This window comes from Poecile atricapillus, chromosome 4 (genome assembly GCF_030490865.1).
Source record: "Poecile atricapillus isolate bPoeAtr1 chromosome 4, bPoeAtr1.hap1, whole genome shotgun sequence".
Taxonomy (NCBI): Eukaryota; Metazoa; Chordata; class Aves; order Passeriformes; family Paridae; genus Poecile; species Poecile atricapillus.
Window position 1 is genome coordinate 46,855,163 of NC_081252.1, and position 18,137 is coordinate 46,873,299.

An 18,137-nucleotide genomic window follows, 5' to 3' on the forward strand; every position below is an offset into this window, starting at 1 on the left:
AGAGGGAAGTGCTGGCTCTACTACCACTGAAATGGTATGTCAAAGGCAAAGAAGAGTGCTAAAAAGAGTTATGGCACAGTTAAAAGTTGTGGCCAGTCACTAAACTCTTACACTTTCTATCTGGTTTACATTTATAAACCACTCTGCAACATAAACTTAGCCCAAGATTGTCATTGCACAGCTGAGGCCATCAAGAAAATTTTGCCTGAACCTTCTGAGACTTTTTGTTGTAACCCGGACACTGCCTTAGTGTTGCTACACACGGTTTTGCAAACCTCAGACCCACGGCAGCTCTCAGGTGACTTCACGGAATCCTCGAGTTTGGCAGAGACCTTTAAGATCATCAAGTTCAACCTCAACCCAGCACTGCCACTGTAACCACTAAAACCTATCACCAGGCACCAGATCCAGGCGCCTCTTAAGCATCCCCAGGAGCGACGACTCCATCACCTCCCTGGGCATCGCAATAGGTTGCAGGAACGTGGCAGGAACAAACTTCTTTTCCACGCTCCTTCATTCGGGCGGCAGCAGTGGGCACGCGATCGAGCCAGCTTCCTGCGGCAGCAGCCCGGGGCGGGAGGGATGGCGGCCCGGCACGGCGGGGGCAGGGCGCTGCCGGGGGAATGCGGCCCGGCCGGCCCCGGCGCTGCCCCGGGCGGGTGATTTAGCCCGGCTCTCCGGCACCGGGGCATCCCACGGCTTCTCACCCCGCGCGCCGGCTGTGAAGCCACACGGGGTTTAGGAACTGAAAGGAGACCAGGCGGGTTTTGTCGCCGTCGGTTGTGAGTTTGAACCAGCGCACTTTGCCCGGCTGCAGCAAGGTCACTGCCTGTCCCGGCTCGGCCGGGACCCACCGTCCGCCGAGTCCCGCGCCCCCCCGGTCCCGCAGACAGCCCTCAGGAGGAGCGGCCGACCTCCCCGGTTGCCGCGGCCGGATCCTCCTCCATCCCGTGCGGTATTTTTAGCCGCTGACCCAGTTCCCCGCTCGGCTACCTGCGCCTCTCTCACCGCCCGGCCGGCCGCCCCGCCGACAAACGCACCGCCCAGAGCCGGCCCGGCCCCGCGGCCCGGCCAGCGCCAGGTGAGGGGGGCTGCTGCGGGGCAGGTGCGGCCGGAACACGGCGGCGGTGCCTCGCACAGGACGGCCGGAGAGGGCGCGGGGCTGCAGGAGGAGCGCAGCCCGGGCCGGGAGAGCCGCGCACGCCAAGCCGGCGGCGCTGGCGAGGAGCGGGCGGGCTGGTGCGGGCGCGGCGCTGCCGGGGCCTCCGCGGGGGCGGAGGGGGGGCGGTGCCGGCGGCGAGAGCGGCCGCGGCGCAGTTTTCTGCAGCGGCGCCGATCTACAAGTGAACGGTAGTGTGTGCGTGCCGCTGTAAGTGCTGATTTACTGTCTTACAGAAGTGTGAGTGCTCCCCTTTCTCCCCTTCCTTTTCTTTCTCTCCTCGCTCTCTTGGCGAGCTTTTCCCGGGGTGGCCGGATAACGGGGCACGGGGAGCGGAGCGCGGCTGGGGCTCGCCGAGGTGCCGGCGGGGGAAGCGGGTCGCTGCCGCTCCGTTCTGCTCCAGTTTACTTTCCCTCTTTTCTCTTTGGCGATTGCCGTCCGCCGAGCTCCCGCGGCCCCGGCGAGGTGAGGCTGAGCCGCGGGCTCGGGGCGCAGCGCAGGTGCGGCTGCAGCGGGGCCCGCCCCGAGGGGCCTTTCCCCTGGGCTGAGGGGGCACAGCTTCGGCGGGCACAAGTTGTGTTTTTTTGGAGTTGTCCATATTGAGGGATACGGAAATAGTGTATCGCTGTCGCAGCTTTTTTTTTTTTCTTTCTTTCTTTTTTTTTTTTTTTTTTAATCTAGATGAGCACTGACACCGTGTTTGATATGTGTAAAATGTGCTGCAGCTTGCTTTCGTGCGCCCGGAGTGCTTTGGTCCTGCACTACAAGCACGAACACTCCTGAGATTTTTAAAGTATTATTTTTAATGCCCGCTCCTCTGCTTGCTGCTATTTATACCATGCAAGGCTGGCAAGGAGAGGAGAGCCAGAGTTTGGAAAGGACATTGAGCTTTAACTTGATACCGTTGTTCCAAGGCCAAGGTGAGAGAGAGTGCAGTTATTTAAAATAAAACAAAGCAAAGAAATGCCCAGAAAACAACCCTGTGATAACACCATACCTCTCTGGTTTTTTACTGCATGATCAAAGCAGAGAACTGAGCGTCCCTTCTATTTAGGGTGTATAGGTGATGTTCTGCCACGGGGTCTAAGCCTGTGCTGTAGTTTTATTATTTGTTTGCTTTATGCTTGTGATGTGATGGACAGTACAGCTGGTTAAACGCTACGCAGGGGGATTATATAAAAAATGAAGTCTCACACTGTGGCAGATTTCACTGTGGCAGTTTATTTCACTTCGGTAAAATAAACCATTACTGGTCACTGCCTATGCATTGTAATGTCTTGAGTAGCTATAATGTAAAGTATTGTTTACACTAAGTCTAACAAATTGGATGATACCTTTACTGTTGAATATATATTAATAGATAATCAATTTCTTTCTTCTTTTTCTGAATTAATTTGTTACATAGTAACACCTCTCTCTAAAGTGAGGAGAGATAGCCATTTCCCATAGTGAAACTAAAATTTTGGGAATAGGAAACCTTTAACCTTCATCTCTTACATCAGTAAGATTTTCAGAGTGGATGGTGGTAACTAATATGAAGGATCTCCCTGTCTATATTGATAAATAGGATTGGTATTAAAAATTGTTTATTCCTCGTGACATGCACGGTGCTCTGGTGGAATGGCAGAGCAGCGTTGTAGCGGCTGGCTCGCGTGACTGTGTAGTGGCTGGCAGAACCAGCCACTGGGGTTAACTTAGTTCTCTTAATGCTAATTATCATGGGTGAGCAATAGATTGCATTTGAGCTTAGTTTTTATGGAGTAATTGTATCTGTGGTAGCAAAGCTCTGCTAAAAATTCATATAGTCACTTCTAAAATATTGCAGAGCTTTGACTTCTGGCTGAGATCAGTCTGCTTCAGAACTGTGGCTGAAACAGTGATCATAATCTGGTAAATCTGATGCTAAAACTTTATCTAATATGATTTTTCCATTCAGAGTAAGCATGATTCTGTATGTAGAGAGTGCATAAGTTGAAAATATTTGAAAAAATGTTAGATTTTTAGTAGCTAGCCCCTTAAATGGGTTTCATGATGTTTTTGAGTAGTTGTGATTCAGTAAATAGGAAGCCTTACTGCTGAATGCATAATTGCTCCGTATACTCACATGTTTTACTTACAGCTGAAATCAATATCTGAGAATTGACTTACTGCAGAAGTGCAATGTCAAGGCCTTGAAAAAGTCAAGATCTGACAGAGTGGTGACATTCTAAATGCATTTGGAGCTTTTGTTTCTAACTCTTGCATTTTGTGGTTTCAAACTTTCATGTGCAGCCACGTATGTAAGAAGTGGGGTTTTTTTTTTAGGCAGAGCCAAGATTCTTGTACAATAATGTCAACTCTAAGATGGCTTTTTTTAAAAAAATAATCTTGTAGGATTTACTATTGAGCTAAGATTTAACATGTCGGGTAGCTAATGGTCTCAACAATTGAGCAAAATAATTGCTAAGATTTGTAATAGGAACTGTGGAATGCAGATTAGCCAGCTGATAGTGTGGGACTGATTTTTTTTTTTTATCTACAGGATCAAAAACACATTTATGTTTTTATACATATGTATGTGCCATGTATATGTACAAATGTATATGTTTTGTGTAGAAATGCGGTGTATTGCATATTCGTATAAGGTGCTAAAATGTACCACTGCTGTATTTTGATTGTTTGATTATGAGAGATAATTATGTGATCAGAAGTGCCATGTATGGTATGTATGATTTAACAGAAGCTGCTGAAGTGATTGCCTGAGCTATGTCCCTATTTCTGTTCAAGTCATTTTGTTCATTCAGTTTCATGATGTATCCTGATTTACTGTTTAATTGGAAAAAGCAAGCATTTTTAGTTGCCTTTATCCTATTGATTTAGAGGATTACCTGGCGAGTTTGTGAAATGCTCACTCTATGGAGTAGTTTGGAGTTAAAGCTGGAAAAGTTAATGTTCTTTATTCTGCTTTATCTGATTACAAGAATTAGTGCTTCTTCAGTGTTTGTGCTGTGGAACTATCTGTTGTACAGTTTAACCTATGCAAACATTAAAGTGAGAATGATAACAGCCTACTTCTTTTTAAGGGAGTCCTTGCACTGTGGAGTTTTTTGCTTTTCCTGATTTATGTACAAAGATTTTTTTTGACTAGGTAGTTGCTCTGATGGTGGCATGGAAAGAATTATTTTCTGCTTTTCTATTTTCTTGTTGTGGAGATGATTCCACAGAGTATGCTGTGCATAGGTATGCTTTATTATCTGACAAAGAAGTGAGTGCTAATTTATAATTTTGTGTCCTTTGAGTAAAAAATTATGTTAATTGTGAATCTTACTTTTCTACATGAGTGGGCCTTTTCAGTACCAAAAAGTTATGTCAGGATTTAAATCATACTGTTCAGTGGGAAATTTCCTTTTCCCCATCCCTAGCACCTGTATTAACTTCAGTTCTATTTCATGGACTTCTCCTTTGCTTGAATGAATTGCATTATTCTTTTACACTAAGTTAACTCAAACTGCTTTAGTTACTGCCCTGTTTAGTTTTTGCATCAGGAAAAAGTGAAGTTGCTCTTAGTGGATGACTTTAATATGATCGATGAATTGCCCGTTTGTATTGACTCCCTGAGTCTCTGTTGTCATTCTTCTTTAGATGGTTCCCTTATGTGTGTCATTTTGTTTGGCTTTGTGATAGAATTTATTTGAGCCCTTCCAACTTGGCTAAGTTGCCAGTGTGCTCGCAGCAATGTTCAAATACTTAAACATTTCACAGTTATTTTTCTCTTGCAGTCTTAGAGAACTATTTTAAAAAATGCAAACTAGCTCATTTTTGCATTTAATATAAATGTGGATTTAAGGATTGCAATGTGATAATTGTGTAGGGAAATGAAACTAGTGCACTCAAGGCACTGGGAGTTGAGATATTGTAACCCCCATTTGGTTTTGATGAGCTAGCTCTAGTGCAGACTCCTGTGAATATGCATACAGAGGTTATCTGTGTGCTCAGTGATAGTGGTCATCAGCTGTACAGCAGAATCCCTGAGGTGGAGTAAAACACTTGGAATGTATGTGGTGTAGCACTTCATTCTAGTGCCTAGTATTCCTAGTATCTCTAATGTCTTTTGCTCTGTACTCTCTATATTGTGTCTAACAGGAAGAAATAAGACAAGCTTTCTTCGGAGTCAGTTTCCCTGCTGTGTTTGCTCTGTTCATGTCAGCAAAGAAATGGACAAGCCTTCTTCAAGTAAAACCAGAATATTGAAGGAGGAATTGTCATTACTATGAAAAATATGGTTGTAGATACATTCTATGTTTTTTTCCCCCTGGTCTCCTGTCAATGTATGAGGTCCATATAGTGTGTTTTGGACTTGTTTAGTTTGATGGCAATAGCTGACACCAGTGAGGCCTGGATGATCTGTGAAATGGTACTCCTTTTTTCTTTCTGAGATCAGCTGTAAACCTATGTGACTGGCAAAAAAAGAAATTATTTACATCACTGGGCTCCTAAAAAAGTGTGATTGTACTCTTGAATGAGTGTGAGTAGTTGGTGCTGCAAGTTTGCATCCCCTGTTGTAGTTGAAGCTGCTGCCTTGTCATGTCTCTAGTGTTTAATTGCAGCAGATTGAATAATCTTGACTGAAAAATTTAAAAAAATAAAAGGATTTTTCTGCACCATCATTGCAGGAGGGTTTTGGAACTAAGGATCTCTGTGCCATTGGGCAGTCTGAGAGCATTGTGCTAAAGGCTATGGGCTGATGAATAAACTGCTGTTACACAAGAAAGACTATGACTTGTCCATTAGCTATGGTTTGTGTGCCCATTCTCACAATTAACATGATACACCTTTCTTATTTTACTTGGTGCTTTTACTTTACTGTACTGTATGCTTCTAGTAAGTCAAATGTGATTACTCTTACCTGACGATATTTCAAGACCATGGTGTGAGACCATTTTTAAATTGGAGGTAAAAATGGAAGATGCTGCTATGCTGGCTTATGCACGGCACACATCCTGTTAATGCATAGTCTACAAGAATTGTCAGTTCTTGGAGAGAGTCTGAGTTAACAGCTGTCCAAATGTTTTAGTGGCAGTGAAATATTTTTTTACTGTGATTATTAGAAGTATTTGAAATACTAGTGATGTGACTTTGAAAGGGAAGCCAGGAAGTACTTTCATAATATTTTCCTCAGGTTTGTATTTTTCTTCTAAAAGTGTTGCAATTTACGGAATTCCAATTTTCCTGGGAAGTACCTTTTTCCAACCTCCAAAATGAAGTAGGACTACAGCCTGTGCTAGATCAGGTCAGACATGGCAGGGTGCAGCTGAGTCTTGCAAATCTGTAGTTGGAGGTTCTGTAACCTCTTTTGGGTAATCTAGCAAATAACTTCATTTGAGAAGAGAAATAACTTGAACTAGGATGATTGATGAGCCATTTAGGGGATTAGAGGCAAATGTTGTTACAGAAGTTAGTTGGCAATTATAGCTGGATATGGTACTGAACTCTTTCAGATGAAACACAGAGGCCTTCAAGGAAATTGATCTAAAATAAACTGTTGGTGGCCCTTGCCTCTGAAATGGCACTGTTCAGGTGATTCATTGTGTCTCTGAGCAGGACCATAGCTCTTTATTGCAGCTCTGAGTTGCAAGAAGATTGCAGTTCTTCAGTTTTCTGGATGCTGTCTCCTGCTATAAGAAATTCTCATATGCTTCCCTGTTAGCCTGTCCTTTAATCCAGTTGAATGAAGTTTTGATGTGTCAGATGTCCTTAGCATTGTTTTTAGTTTAAGGGGGGGAAAAATCTCCAAGTTTTCTGAGTGAAATTAGCATAAACTTGACTATTTTTAGTGGTATATTGGTAAATGGTGAATAATTGGAAGACTGCTTAGTGGATATAAGTAATAGCGTGATAAAAATTATTCTGTAAAAAAGTGGCATATATATAGTGTGCAAAACTGGAAGTTTGTCTTTGTAAGCTTTATTTAAAATGTTTGGAGTTATAGTAACCTGTGCTATGCATTGGTCAGTACAACTGCTCTGTGGAGCAAGAGCAACAATACACAGCTGTTGTTACTTTTAAACCAGGTGTCCAGTTTTAGAGATGTATAAAGGATTGTTTGATTGGAAATTGTCAAAATTGGATATATTTTTCACTTTGAGTTGCTTTGGTTATTTTCTTCTCCTGCTTATTTTATTACTTTTGATGTCTTGAATTCTGTGTTATTTAATGTCGCTTCCCTGTAGTGGCAGTATTTCATATTCAGCATACATAGTTTTCGTGTATCTGTCTTGACCTTTAAGTTCCTCAATTAAAAAGACAGTTTATGGCAAACTCATTAATCATGAACATTTGGAAATAACTAGGCTAGCTGTTCATTTTGGGATATGCTGGTTGATACAGAAAACAAATAGGAAGCATACACCCCAATATTAGGATTTTTTATATCGATATTTATTCACCATTTAAGTTAGGAAGCAACATAAAACTTTAATAGTAACAGGATGCTGTCCTCTTGAATATTTGTGATGTTCTTTTGGGAAAAACTGAAGAATAACTTGAAATTTGGTTTGAAAGGCTTTTAACACTGCTACAGGCAGTGCTTTTTGCACTGTCATGTCACCTGCAATGATGTCACTTGTAGATTAAACTCTTCTGGTATTCTGTTGATGGAGTTTTACCTTTTTGCAAAGCATGAACTTCCTTGACATCTTCATTACTAGTGAACTAGTAAATAGTAAACTACTATTTAAACATTTGTTTAACTTTCTGTTGATTTGCATTGGTTTTGTTCATATTTAAATTGTGTTCTTTGGGGTTAGCAAACTTAAATGTCACAGTTTTCAGAAAATGCAAGTTCTTATGAGTCCCATCATTAAATCAGTGTATAACTTTCCCAGAAACTGGAGAACTAAATATAATAAAAAGTGAACTGTTTCATCTTGATTTGCTGCTCGCTTTTGTCTGAAAGCTGACATTTGTTTGTGAAGGAGCTGACAACTAAACACATTAAAGCTCAAATAACCCCAAAATCCACTAGAGTGAAAGGACGGATTGTTTTAAGAACTAATTCTTGCAGCAAGGTGTATGCAATATTAGGATTGTCACTTTGTGGAATGTAAAAACTAATTTCTATTAATGATCATGTGTCTTAATTCCTGGGAGTATACATGATGCCCAGCATTTTGGACTGAAAGAGTGAGCTTGTTTATCTTATCTGTGAAATTAGCACTGAAACTGTCTTCTCATACTGTTTTTCAGCACAGACATCTAACCTGGCTCCTTAGAAAATTTTCTGTGGAGATTGGACAGCTGTACTTAGTGTGCTTGAGAAAGCATCCTCCTGTTGTCTTTGATGCCATCCATGTACAGGTTCTCCATGTAAGGCTCAGTGCAGTTTGCTACAGGTGATCTTATCCTGCTTTTTTGTTGTTTTGGTTTGTGTTTTTTTTCTGTAAAAGCATTGGTTGAAAATAGATGGTGCTTTGTGCATCCTAACGTGTGGATTTTGTGATTTCCTCTAAGAGGATTGACAGCTTTCAGTTTTGCAAATGTGCTGGTGTTCAAACCATTACTGAATTATTGTATGGCTCTTTTTGACTTCCCTTTTCTTTCTGATTATCCATTTGAGAAGAAAAAAAAGGAAGAGAAGGATGGTTGTACTGAACTGCTCCTTTCCACCTTTTGGACATTAGTCTTTCACTGAAAGTTCTATGCGTACGTGATTATTTCTGACTCCTGGCTGAAGCTCTTAATGGTCCTGTGGCTTCTTTGTTGATGCTGTCTAAGCACGTGAAGCACTGATGCTGCCTCCACTGTGTCCGTGTCGAGTTTCAGGACAGCTCTTCTTTGATGCTGCTGGTTGATGCAGACCATTTCTGGATGTACTGGCCTAGCAGTTCTTGGCTGCGTAAGCAGGCTCCGTCTGTTGCAGTGCGCTCTCATCTGATGTGTGCTCTGGTTATTGCTTTTCTCCCATCAGTCGTCAAGGATCTTAAAACCATTACTCTGTGGCTCGCTGTTATCTAATCTTGGGAAGCCTGTTGATTGCTGTTCCTCTGTTGCAATCTTGGGTAATTGCATGGCTTGTCTGCCAGTTTCACCTCTGCAAGACACCCTCAGTGCTGACTTGACCATTTTATTTAATTGTAGATATCTAGAAGGGATCTATAAAGATTTGTAGAAGTTTAGTGTTTCTTTGTTTTAGTACTGTCTGAACAAATCCCTGTTTCAGATGTGCTCTCTACCAGATACTTTTAAGTGGGCAGCCTATATGGTGCTGTATCATCTCAGTAATATTTCAGATGTAAGTTTGCAGGAGCTGAACTCTACTGCACATGTCCACCAAAGAGAATGTTCTTTTGTATGCTTTATTTGCTCCTCAATTAGTTTTACAAGCCAAATTTACAGAATTTTATTCTTACTCTGTTATCTTTCAAGAAGTGTGGAAGGAACATGAACTGTTTTTATTCTCTGTGAATAAAGGATCTGAGAGATCCTTTTCAGGTCTCTGTTCGCAGCAGCTGCCATCAGCAGTGCTGAAATAAAATCTGTTGGTATGATTCATAGTTCATATGTGTAATAACATGTGACTCAATTTAATGAATTTGTTGCCAGAATTGTCTGAGAATTATTTTTATTTCCCATAGTAAATGACTTATTTACTGTGTACTTTTTTTGATGCTGTAAGAGTAATTTTATTTGTTGCTGAGTTTCAGGTAATGAAATTTTTGTATCTACAGGTGGATTGCCAGAGTTGTTCCTTTGCAAGCTTTCCCTGAATAAAAGGAATTCCTCAGATATTTTGCTCTGTTTGCATCCTTACTTGTGTCTCAGTATAGAAGCATCTCAAAACTACGGATGTTCCCTGTAGTGCATTTGTGTTTCCTCTTCGTTTCATTATCATAAAAAATTCATAGGACCTGTTGGGGAATTGTTATAGTTGAGTATTATGAAACTGAACTGTGTGGGCGTTGTCTCCTGACACATTATTAAAATCAGCCAGAGCCTTGATGCCAGGAGATAATAATGGCTGGTTCTGCAATCAGCATGGGTTGGTGGCCTTGGGCGGTTGGGTGCCTTTAGGCGTTTGCACTCTCAGTATCTGCCTGGAAGGACAGCAGAGGCTTGCCAAGCAGCTGGGAAGGTCACCTACTTTAGTGTGCTTGAATCTGTAGTAACAGAATGAATGTTCTTGCTCTGCTCTCATGTAATGAATAGCTTCTGATTTGGAGTTGTGCAGACCACTGCTTCACCTAAGTATTCTTTATGCTTTGTAGATCCTTGATATTCTAGTAGCAGATAATATAAACCTTGTGAGCAGTTTTCTCAGGAGATTGGACATCCTTTTGGACATCCTCTTCATTATGTATACTGCTTGTGGTAAACCTTGCTTCTACCTTATTGCACAAGCACACAGGTCAAGATATCTGAGCAGTTTCTGTATGTGGTTAGGATGCATCTTTACCTTTCTTTCCTTCCCCGAACTTGTTTGGGTTTGTGTTGCATAGATTTTGTCTAATAAAATGCCCTACTGCTCAGCAAGTGGGCTCCAAAATCGAATACCATAGAGCCTGTCTTCTGTGTTAGAGATTTCTCATAGCTTTCATAATAGTTGTACTGGGCATAACTGGTATTTATTTGTGCTTCTCTGCTTTAATCAAGCTGCATCTCAACACTTAAGAAGTTAGTAAGTCTGGTTCCAAATTTCAGCCAGCTTGAGCTAGTAGTTCATTTAATACCTTAATTGCAAGGTGATAATTGAATAGGAGTTGTCTTCAGTTTCCTACATGCAGAGGCTGTATCATTAGACCTTCTAAAGTCTTGCTAAAAGCTGCCTCTACTGAAAGATGTATTGCAACTTTAGCTATTACTTTAACAAGAAAAGTATTGAGCATGTTTTTTGTTGTTTTTGTATTGGACTAGTAGCTTCCTTGCTTGCCCAGATGACTGTTGGCCAAGTGCTTCAAGCACAAGGTGGTGGTGCATGCTATGTTAGTTGAATGTTTTTCAGCATGAGATTTTTCCCACCTGTCCCAGCCTAGTGGTGATCAGGACTGTAATTCTTTTCCTTGGTGCCCAGCTATCTTTATTGCAATGTCTCCTGTAAGCTGAACTGCTGGCCTCACACAGGTCACAGCACTGTTGTGCAAGTGTGTAAGCCTTACTCTACAACAATGTGTAGTCACAAACACGTTTGTAAAAAATGCACTTTTTAGATAAAATAAGCACCATGGAACCTTGAAAGGAATAACTGTAATGTACTCAAAACAGAGAAGAGTGAAGGTAAGAAACTGCAGTGATTAGAGCAGTCCTCCCAGCAGAATATTTGACACTTCAATGGTGTAGCTTGGCATGTGGGCATGCCTCCAGCCTTTACTCTCCTAGGGGCTACCCTGTTGGTAAAGTATAACCTAAATATAGTAAGTCGGGGGGGGGGGGGGGGGGGAATGTTTTTTCCCCTACAGTGGGCTATTTTCAGTGTAAAATAAGCAGGAGAGCTTTGTCTTCTACAAGGTCACTCCATCACAGGCTTTCAGATATTTCCAGTTGTTTAGCTTTCTTATTGAAGGCTATGTAGAAACTCGGTGGTAAACCTTGAGATCAATATTTCAGTTCTCTAATCTTAACGGGGTGCATATCATTGCTAAAAGATGTCTGGTTCTGTAGAGGTCATTCCATACTATCTATGTAAGTTATATTTAGTGCATGTTTTTATCTGATTGGTGTCAGAATAAAGCCGCTGTTACAAACTGCTTACTTATTTATAAACACCGAGAATGCAAGCTTCCCATAGAGGGGCAGCCTAGAATTTTGTTCTTAAAAAAACTGTGGGGGAAGAGGTTTCTAGGAAAAAGTCAGTTGCACTGTGTTCTTGATGGCTGGTTGATGGTGATTTTGTTATGCCGACCAATGGCTTCATATAAAAGTATGTTTGTGGTTGTCAATTTTAAATATGGTTAGATGCTACAAAGAATTAAGTTTCTCAATCTCCAGGACTAATCATGGTCTGCAGGTAGCAGAAGGTGGCTTACAACACAGTTGCAAAGTGGTGGGCTGGCTCCTTCCCTTAACTTCCTAGGATGATCTTCTGCTCCCCCCCAATAATTTAAAAACGCAGCGTTCATGTCCATCCTATTTGTATTTACTTATGAGTGAACACTTGCAACAGTGTACAAACTAGCAGGCCCTTGATTCTCTTAACTGTTAATAGTCTATCAGTGTTCTCTTGTTTTCTGGTCTATCTTGTTTTCTGGTTTTGTTGTAGAGAAGTCTTAGATGGCAAATTCATCTTTGTGCCTCGAAGTAACATTGAATAACTGGATAATCATACAGTCTAAAACTATTAAGAGTAACTGTAGCAACCCTGTATTTTTTCATTCAGCAAAAGAGTAGCATTTTTAAACACAGAAGGTGAATCTGTTGTGTGGAGAAGGGAAAATGTAAAGTAACATGTGTCTGTCCACTCTTGTGAGGAAGTCTGTTGTTGAAGTGATTATGAGTGCTGTAGTGTCTTTTCTATGCTCTTCAGCTCTTCCAGAAATTGCTTTCAGAAAGAGGCAGAATGTCCTTTGTACTCAATGGTACCGCCTAGAGAAAAATTTAATCTCTCTGGACTAACGGCTGCCTTTCTACAAACCAGTGACTTTGAGGTTAATGTTTAAATATTTAAATGGATTTGGCATGTTGCCATTTAAGTGGAACAGCATGTGCTTAACCTGAAACTCAAACAGTTCCCTGGGTGGCCAGAAAAATAAATGAATTACTCAATAGTGCAGTGATCTGGTAAATTGAAAGATTATAGTTTAATGCTAATCTTGAACAGGGTTATTCTTCTTCCAAAGGATGAATATCTGATTTTTTTCTATTTAGTTGAGGGGAATTTTTACGGATGTTACTGGAACTTTTCACAGAAGTTCTTAGGCTAAATGGGAGCGCTCATCTGTGGGTCAAAGTCAAGTATTAACAGGTTCTAGTTCAGGGTAGTAAAAATAGTCTTAAAGGACACTGATCTCCATGAAGGAATTTTAAACTTGTTGAAAACTGGGTAACTTGCTAAATTCGGGTGATTTTTAGTTCTTTCTTTGGGTTGGATTGTACAGGTTAATCAAAGGTTTGATGAGTGTAAAGCTCAAGCTTAGTTTGGGAGTCTTGATACTTACGACTTGAAAGGGAAGAAGTTAAGGAAGAAAGGCAAGTGCACCTGGCATTCTTCACTTCTCTAGGGCTCTCTACCTTAATCCAGAGGACTGGGTTACCAGTGCCTGGAAGAGAGGCGGAAGCTTTGACCTTGAGACTACATCTCTAAGCCAGTCAGATTCTGACCTTAAATTTACCAAGAACTTTGCTAAAAGCATCCCACTTAGGGGAGCGTTTCCTGTCTCTTGTGCCAAATGATGCAAACCCAGGTTTTCTGCCAAGGATCCCAAGGATTTTCTCATTTTCTTCGAAATCTGCACTTGTGACTGCATGCTCTCTGTAGCTGAGAGAATGAAGCAGTGTTCAAGGCATGCTAAAGTAAGCTGAGGTAGACAGGGGAAACAATTTTCTTTACTCATCATGCTTTCTTATTCAAATCTTATGTTCAAGTTAAATAAGTATGTGAATTTTTCAACATGTATAGATGTGAAACGTCACGGTTTAGAACTCTTAATGAAAATAATTATAAATCACGTAATTCCAAGACTATGAAAGAAGTATTTGAGGTTGCAACAACTTCCCAGGCAAACTAGTATTTTGCTTAGTTCTGATTGTGTGGTATTTGTACTACAGCACAGAAGTGACATTGTCTCGGCCAGTGTTAGGTATTTGCTTGAGCTTATGTTTGCATCCTGGAGAAAGGAATGATACTGTATTCCTGCAATGTCCAGCACAGAATTCATACATCACATGTTATGATGTGATTTATGTGAACCAGAGAGAGGGGTCCCCTCATAAATGTTTAGGAAATCTGCACAGTACCAAAAAGCATCTTCCACATGAGTACTACAACTCTAAAACTGGTATGAACTGCTTACTCTTCTACATCATCTGTGTCAGTAGTTGGAGACAATTTTATCATAATTCTATTTGGTGATTTCCTTGTAAATGAAAAAAAAATCCACTTAAATTACTGTTTCACGTTCAGGAAGGGAGGATATGCTTTTCATAGACCAGCCTCTTCCTGCTGGTGGTTCAGAGGTAAAGGGAAGATCAAGACAAATAAAAGTTTTCTTTTGAGTGCTTTATAGACGGGTAATAAAAGAACAATCTGTGTTTCATTCAAGAAATAATACATGAAATACCTCAGGTAGAAAACTTCCAGCAGGAGATTTTAAGATGAAATTTTTCAATCTTACTTCTGAAGGAAAAGGCTTTTTTCTACCTGTTGTGTGTTAAATTAGATGAAGAAGAACAATGTGTTCAAACTGTCAGCTTAATTCTCAGAAGATTACAGTGATCTGTGCCTGGTGCTGCCATGTGTAGTCAGCTTGCTCCTGCAGCACGCTTTAGCATCCTTAGTCTAGGAAAACTTTTCCTTAGGGAAAAGACTCTTGCAGTCAAAAGTGATAGGAAAGAAATTAGAAAAACCTGTTCAGGAAAGCATGAAGATTGCAGATTTAATCAGTTAGTTAAAATATTAATGGATGGGTCAAACTGAAGATAAATTTGGATCTGTTCTGAAGGGGAAAGGAGAAGGAGGGCAGGTGGTTGGTGATCACTTTGTTTTACAGGGAGATATTTGTGTTGTATTTAAATAGAGTGAAAGTATGTTAATCTCCATGAGAGCAACTGTTATGGCAAAATGGGGAGTAATGAAGTAGAAACATCAGTCTAGAGCTCAGTATTGACGAACCATAAAGAGCAGCCTTTAAGAAATCCTTAAAGTCATAATCAAGCTGTAAGAGGTTCAACTAGGGACCAAGGAAAGTCAGGTAACAATGAGGTGATGGCAAGCTTGGCCCAGCAGGGGAGGAAGGGCCTGTGTGTGTGCAAGCTTCAGCTGTTGCTGCTCTTATTTTGGGGGTGGTGTTAGCACACGGCTGTTAGATGGCTGTGGTTAACATACCCTGCCTTGTCCTATGCGCCAGCTGAGCAGCAGCAGGATTCACCACCCAGTGATTCTGAATGCAGAACGCTTTTGGTGCTGAAAGTGAGGTTCTTCAGTACCCTCCCAGTCAATAGATACATTTATTGCTTTAGTTCCTTCTGATTTCTGTGTTTGTGTGTTATTTTTATTTTTCTTGGAGAGATCAAAGAATCATGGAATAGCCTGGGTTGGAAGAGGCCTTAAAGGTCATCCAGTTCCATCCCCCCTGGCATGAGCCAATATGTTCCATTGGACCAGGTTGCTCAAAGCCTCACCTTAACCTGGCCTTAAACACTTCCAGGGATGGTGTGTCCACAACATCTCTGTTCAACCTGTTCCAGTGCATCACCACCCCCAGAGTAAATAATTTCTTTCTAATATCTAGTCTAAACTTACTGTCTTTTTGTTTGTAACCATTTCCCAGTGTCGTGTCACTACATGGTCTTGTAAATAGTTTCCATATTTCTGGTAGGCTCCCTTTGGGTAATGGAAGGCTGCAATTAGAGAACGCCCTGAAGCCTTCTCTTTTCCAGGTTTAATAATCCAAATTCTCTTAGCCTTGATGATTACAGTCTGCAGACAGCTATTCCTATTCTACATGTGGTAAGCTCTCTTCTATTAAATTTCTGATGTAGTGTTTTTCTGATGGTAAGTGCAATGAACTGGTAGTCAGTATTTGAGGCTGTGGGATGGGATCTCAATGACAAAGTGTGTAGTGCCAAAGTCTTGGCTCTTCCAGTATCATATTCTTCCACTGGTGACTTTATGGAGTTGTAGTGTGCTGTGTGTTAGATGGAGTTTGAAGTCTGTTGCCATCCATTTAAGTTTTGCAAGGCAGAAAGAAACTTGGGTTTGCCAAATTAGTTTGACGCCTTGAAGAACTTAAGTGCTACAAAGCTCATTGTTTTAGGTTGTCATCCAAGAACATGGGATAGGTGAAAGAGTTGTTTCTTCTTCAGAGAACAGTTATTTTATTCATTTAGCCTCTATTGCTAAAAGGATGTTTTAGTAGTGTAAAAGTTGTCACCTATTTCTCTGTAGGCAAAAGAGGGAGTTGATGCTCTATGCGTTCTTCCAAAATGATGCATTATCAATTCTCACTTTAATTAAAGATTACTGCATCATTTTTTGTAATACTTCTGTATCACCTACTGGAGGCACATTATCCACTAGATTCCTTAGATTCATAACATTTTTTCTGAACTATCGGAGGGTTTTTTTGTTTTTTTTTTAAAGGTGTTTAATTTTATGATCTTTTAAGAGATTTCAATTGGCTTCATTCCTTATAGCTTGAAAACCCACACCTTGAACTGAATAAATTAAATGAATTTAGAGAAAGTTCTTTCTCAAAAAGAGAAATTATTCTGAAATGTTCAGCTCTAAATTTCTGTACCCAAAGGTAGTGGTTTGTCTGTGTTTAAAACAGTGTCAGTGAGCACATGGCGCTCAAATGGCTTAATGTAAATTATGACTATGTTGCAGTGAAGTTTAATATATCTATGATAATTTCACATTTAAATTGACTTTGTTAAAATGTACTTGTTTGTATTTATACAACTCTTCTATACCCTGAGGAAAGAAATATTTTCAGAGGGTGAAAGTAACTTTAACACTGTTTCACATAACTAATGTAGTCTAGTTTTTCTTTTTTTTTTCTCTTCCCACTTTTCCTGCAATGCAGAATTGATCTAGAAGCCTAGAGTAAATAGGTTTAGCAGTAAGTTACACACTTCCAGGTTAGTTCTATGATGTGGTTAAATTAATTTAGTAAAGGAAAGTCTTCAGTTTTTTGGAAGCACCATTTTCACCTTTACTTGCCTGTAGCAGACAGGGGTTAAGAGACTGCAGTTTATGTCACTTAAAAAAGGTGAGGGAGAACTGTTAGTTCCATAAGGCAAAAGTGAATAATTGTTTGACGTGTTGCAATATGACTTTCCCAAACAACTGCTCTTTTCTCAGGCTCTCTGAAGGTAGGCTAAGATTGCATTTATCCAAGCTGCTCTGCAGACTTTTCAGTAGAAAATTCTCTTTCAGGGAACTCTGTTGTCATTTGTGATGCATGGAGAAAGGACAGTGACAGTGGGAGAAACACCTGCCTGTGTGTGTGTTTCTCTGTGACCTGTAGCACAGGGTCGGTGTTTTGCCATGGCAGCGCCTGTATGCTCTCAGCACCCAGCACCTGGGGAGCCTTGTGCCCACAGACACAGTGCAGACAGCACTGATGGCCCTGGGCTGCAGGAATTCCTGGGCACATCAATTGCTCTGAAGTAACTTTGTAGCCTGACTGTATTTGAGTTGTGGTAGCCCGCAGCTTTATGAAAACAGTAGTTTGTGGTTTAAAAGTCTTCTGAGTTCCTCATCTGCAAAAAATTGAGTTGAATAATCCATCCTCCTCTTACTTCAGACCTGGCCAGGAAAAGGTGCACTTATTTTGTTAACTAGAGGTTTTGTCCCTCAATGTGAACATGATCCAAAGTGTTACAGGAAACACCTCTCTGCAAATAGCATTTGTCAAATTTGTGAAGTCCTCGTCAAACCTGCTCTCTGGATGTGTTGGTAGCATGAAGGGAGTTTTTGATGCAGTGCTGGCAGAGCGTCTAAGGAAAATTCCTCAGCCTGAGTCTTTTATTGCTGCGTGGCTGAACTGATCTTTGAAAGTTGAAATCTCATGAGAGTACTCTCTGTAATCTGGCTTCTGCGGTTTTGTTTTGTTTTTCCTTCTTCTCTTACTGATCAGTTGTACTCTGCTGTATGCCACTGAGGAGAGCTTTTGATGACTAATCTAACTCAGCCTCGACTTGTCTCTTTTGAAAGGCTTGTGCTTTCACTATTGTAAGTAGTTTGTGGGGTATGTTTCTTTCTGCTGTGCCCTGGTGTAAATTGCTGTTATACACCAAATAACTTCTCAGATTTATTACTTGAAGTTGTCTGTTCCGTAAACATAGA

At 40.9% G+C, this 18,137-nt stretch overlaps 1 protein-coding gene across 2 annotated transcripts in view; it reads left to right on the top strand.

Moving 5' to 3' along the window:
• The first annotated feature begins 1,147 nt into the window (after positions 1-1,147).
• The window catches only part of MTUS1 (microtubule associated scaffold protein 1), a 115,726-nt gene continuing 98,736 nt past the window's right edge, over positions 1,148-18,137 (top strand). The window contains exons 1-2 of one of the 2 annotated variants that reach the window (XM_058837678.1): positions 1,148-1,369; positions 8,384-8,529. The gene's annotated coding sequence lies outside the window, so the exon portion shown is untranslated. The remainder of the gene's footprint in view (positions 1,370-8,383; positions 8,530-18,137) is intronic. The other variant, XM_058837677.1, reaches the window with a different exon arrangement.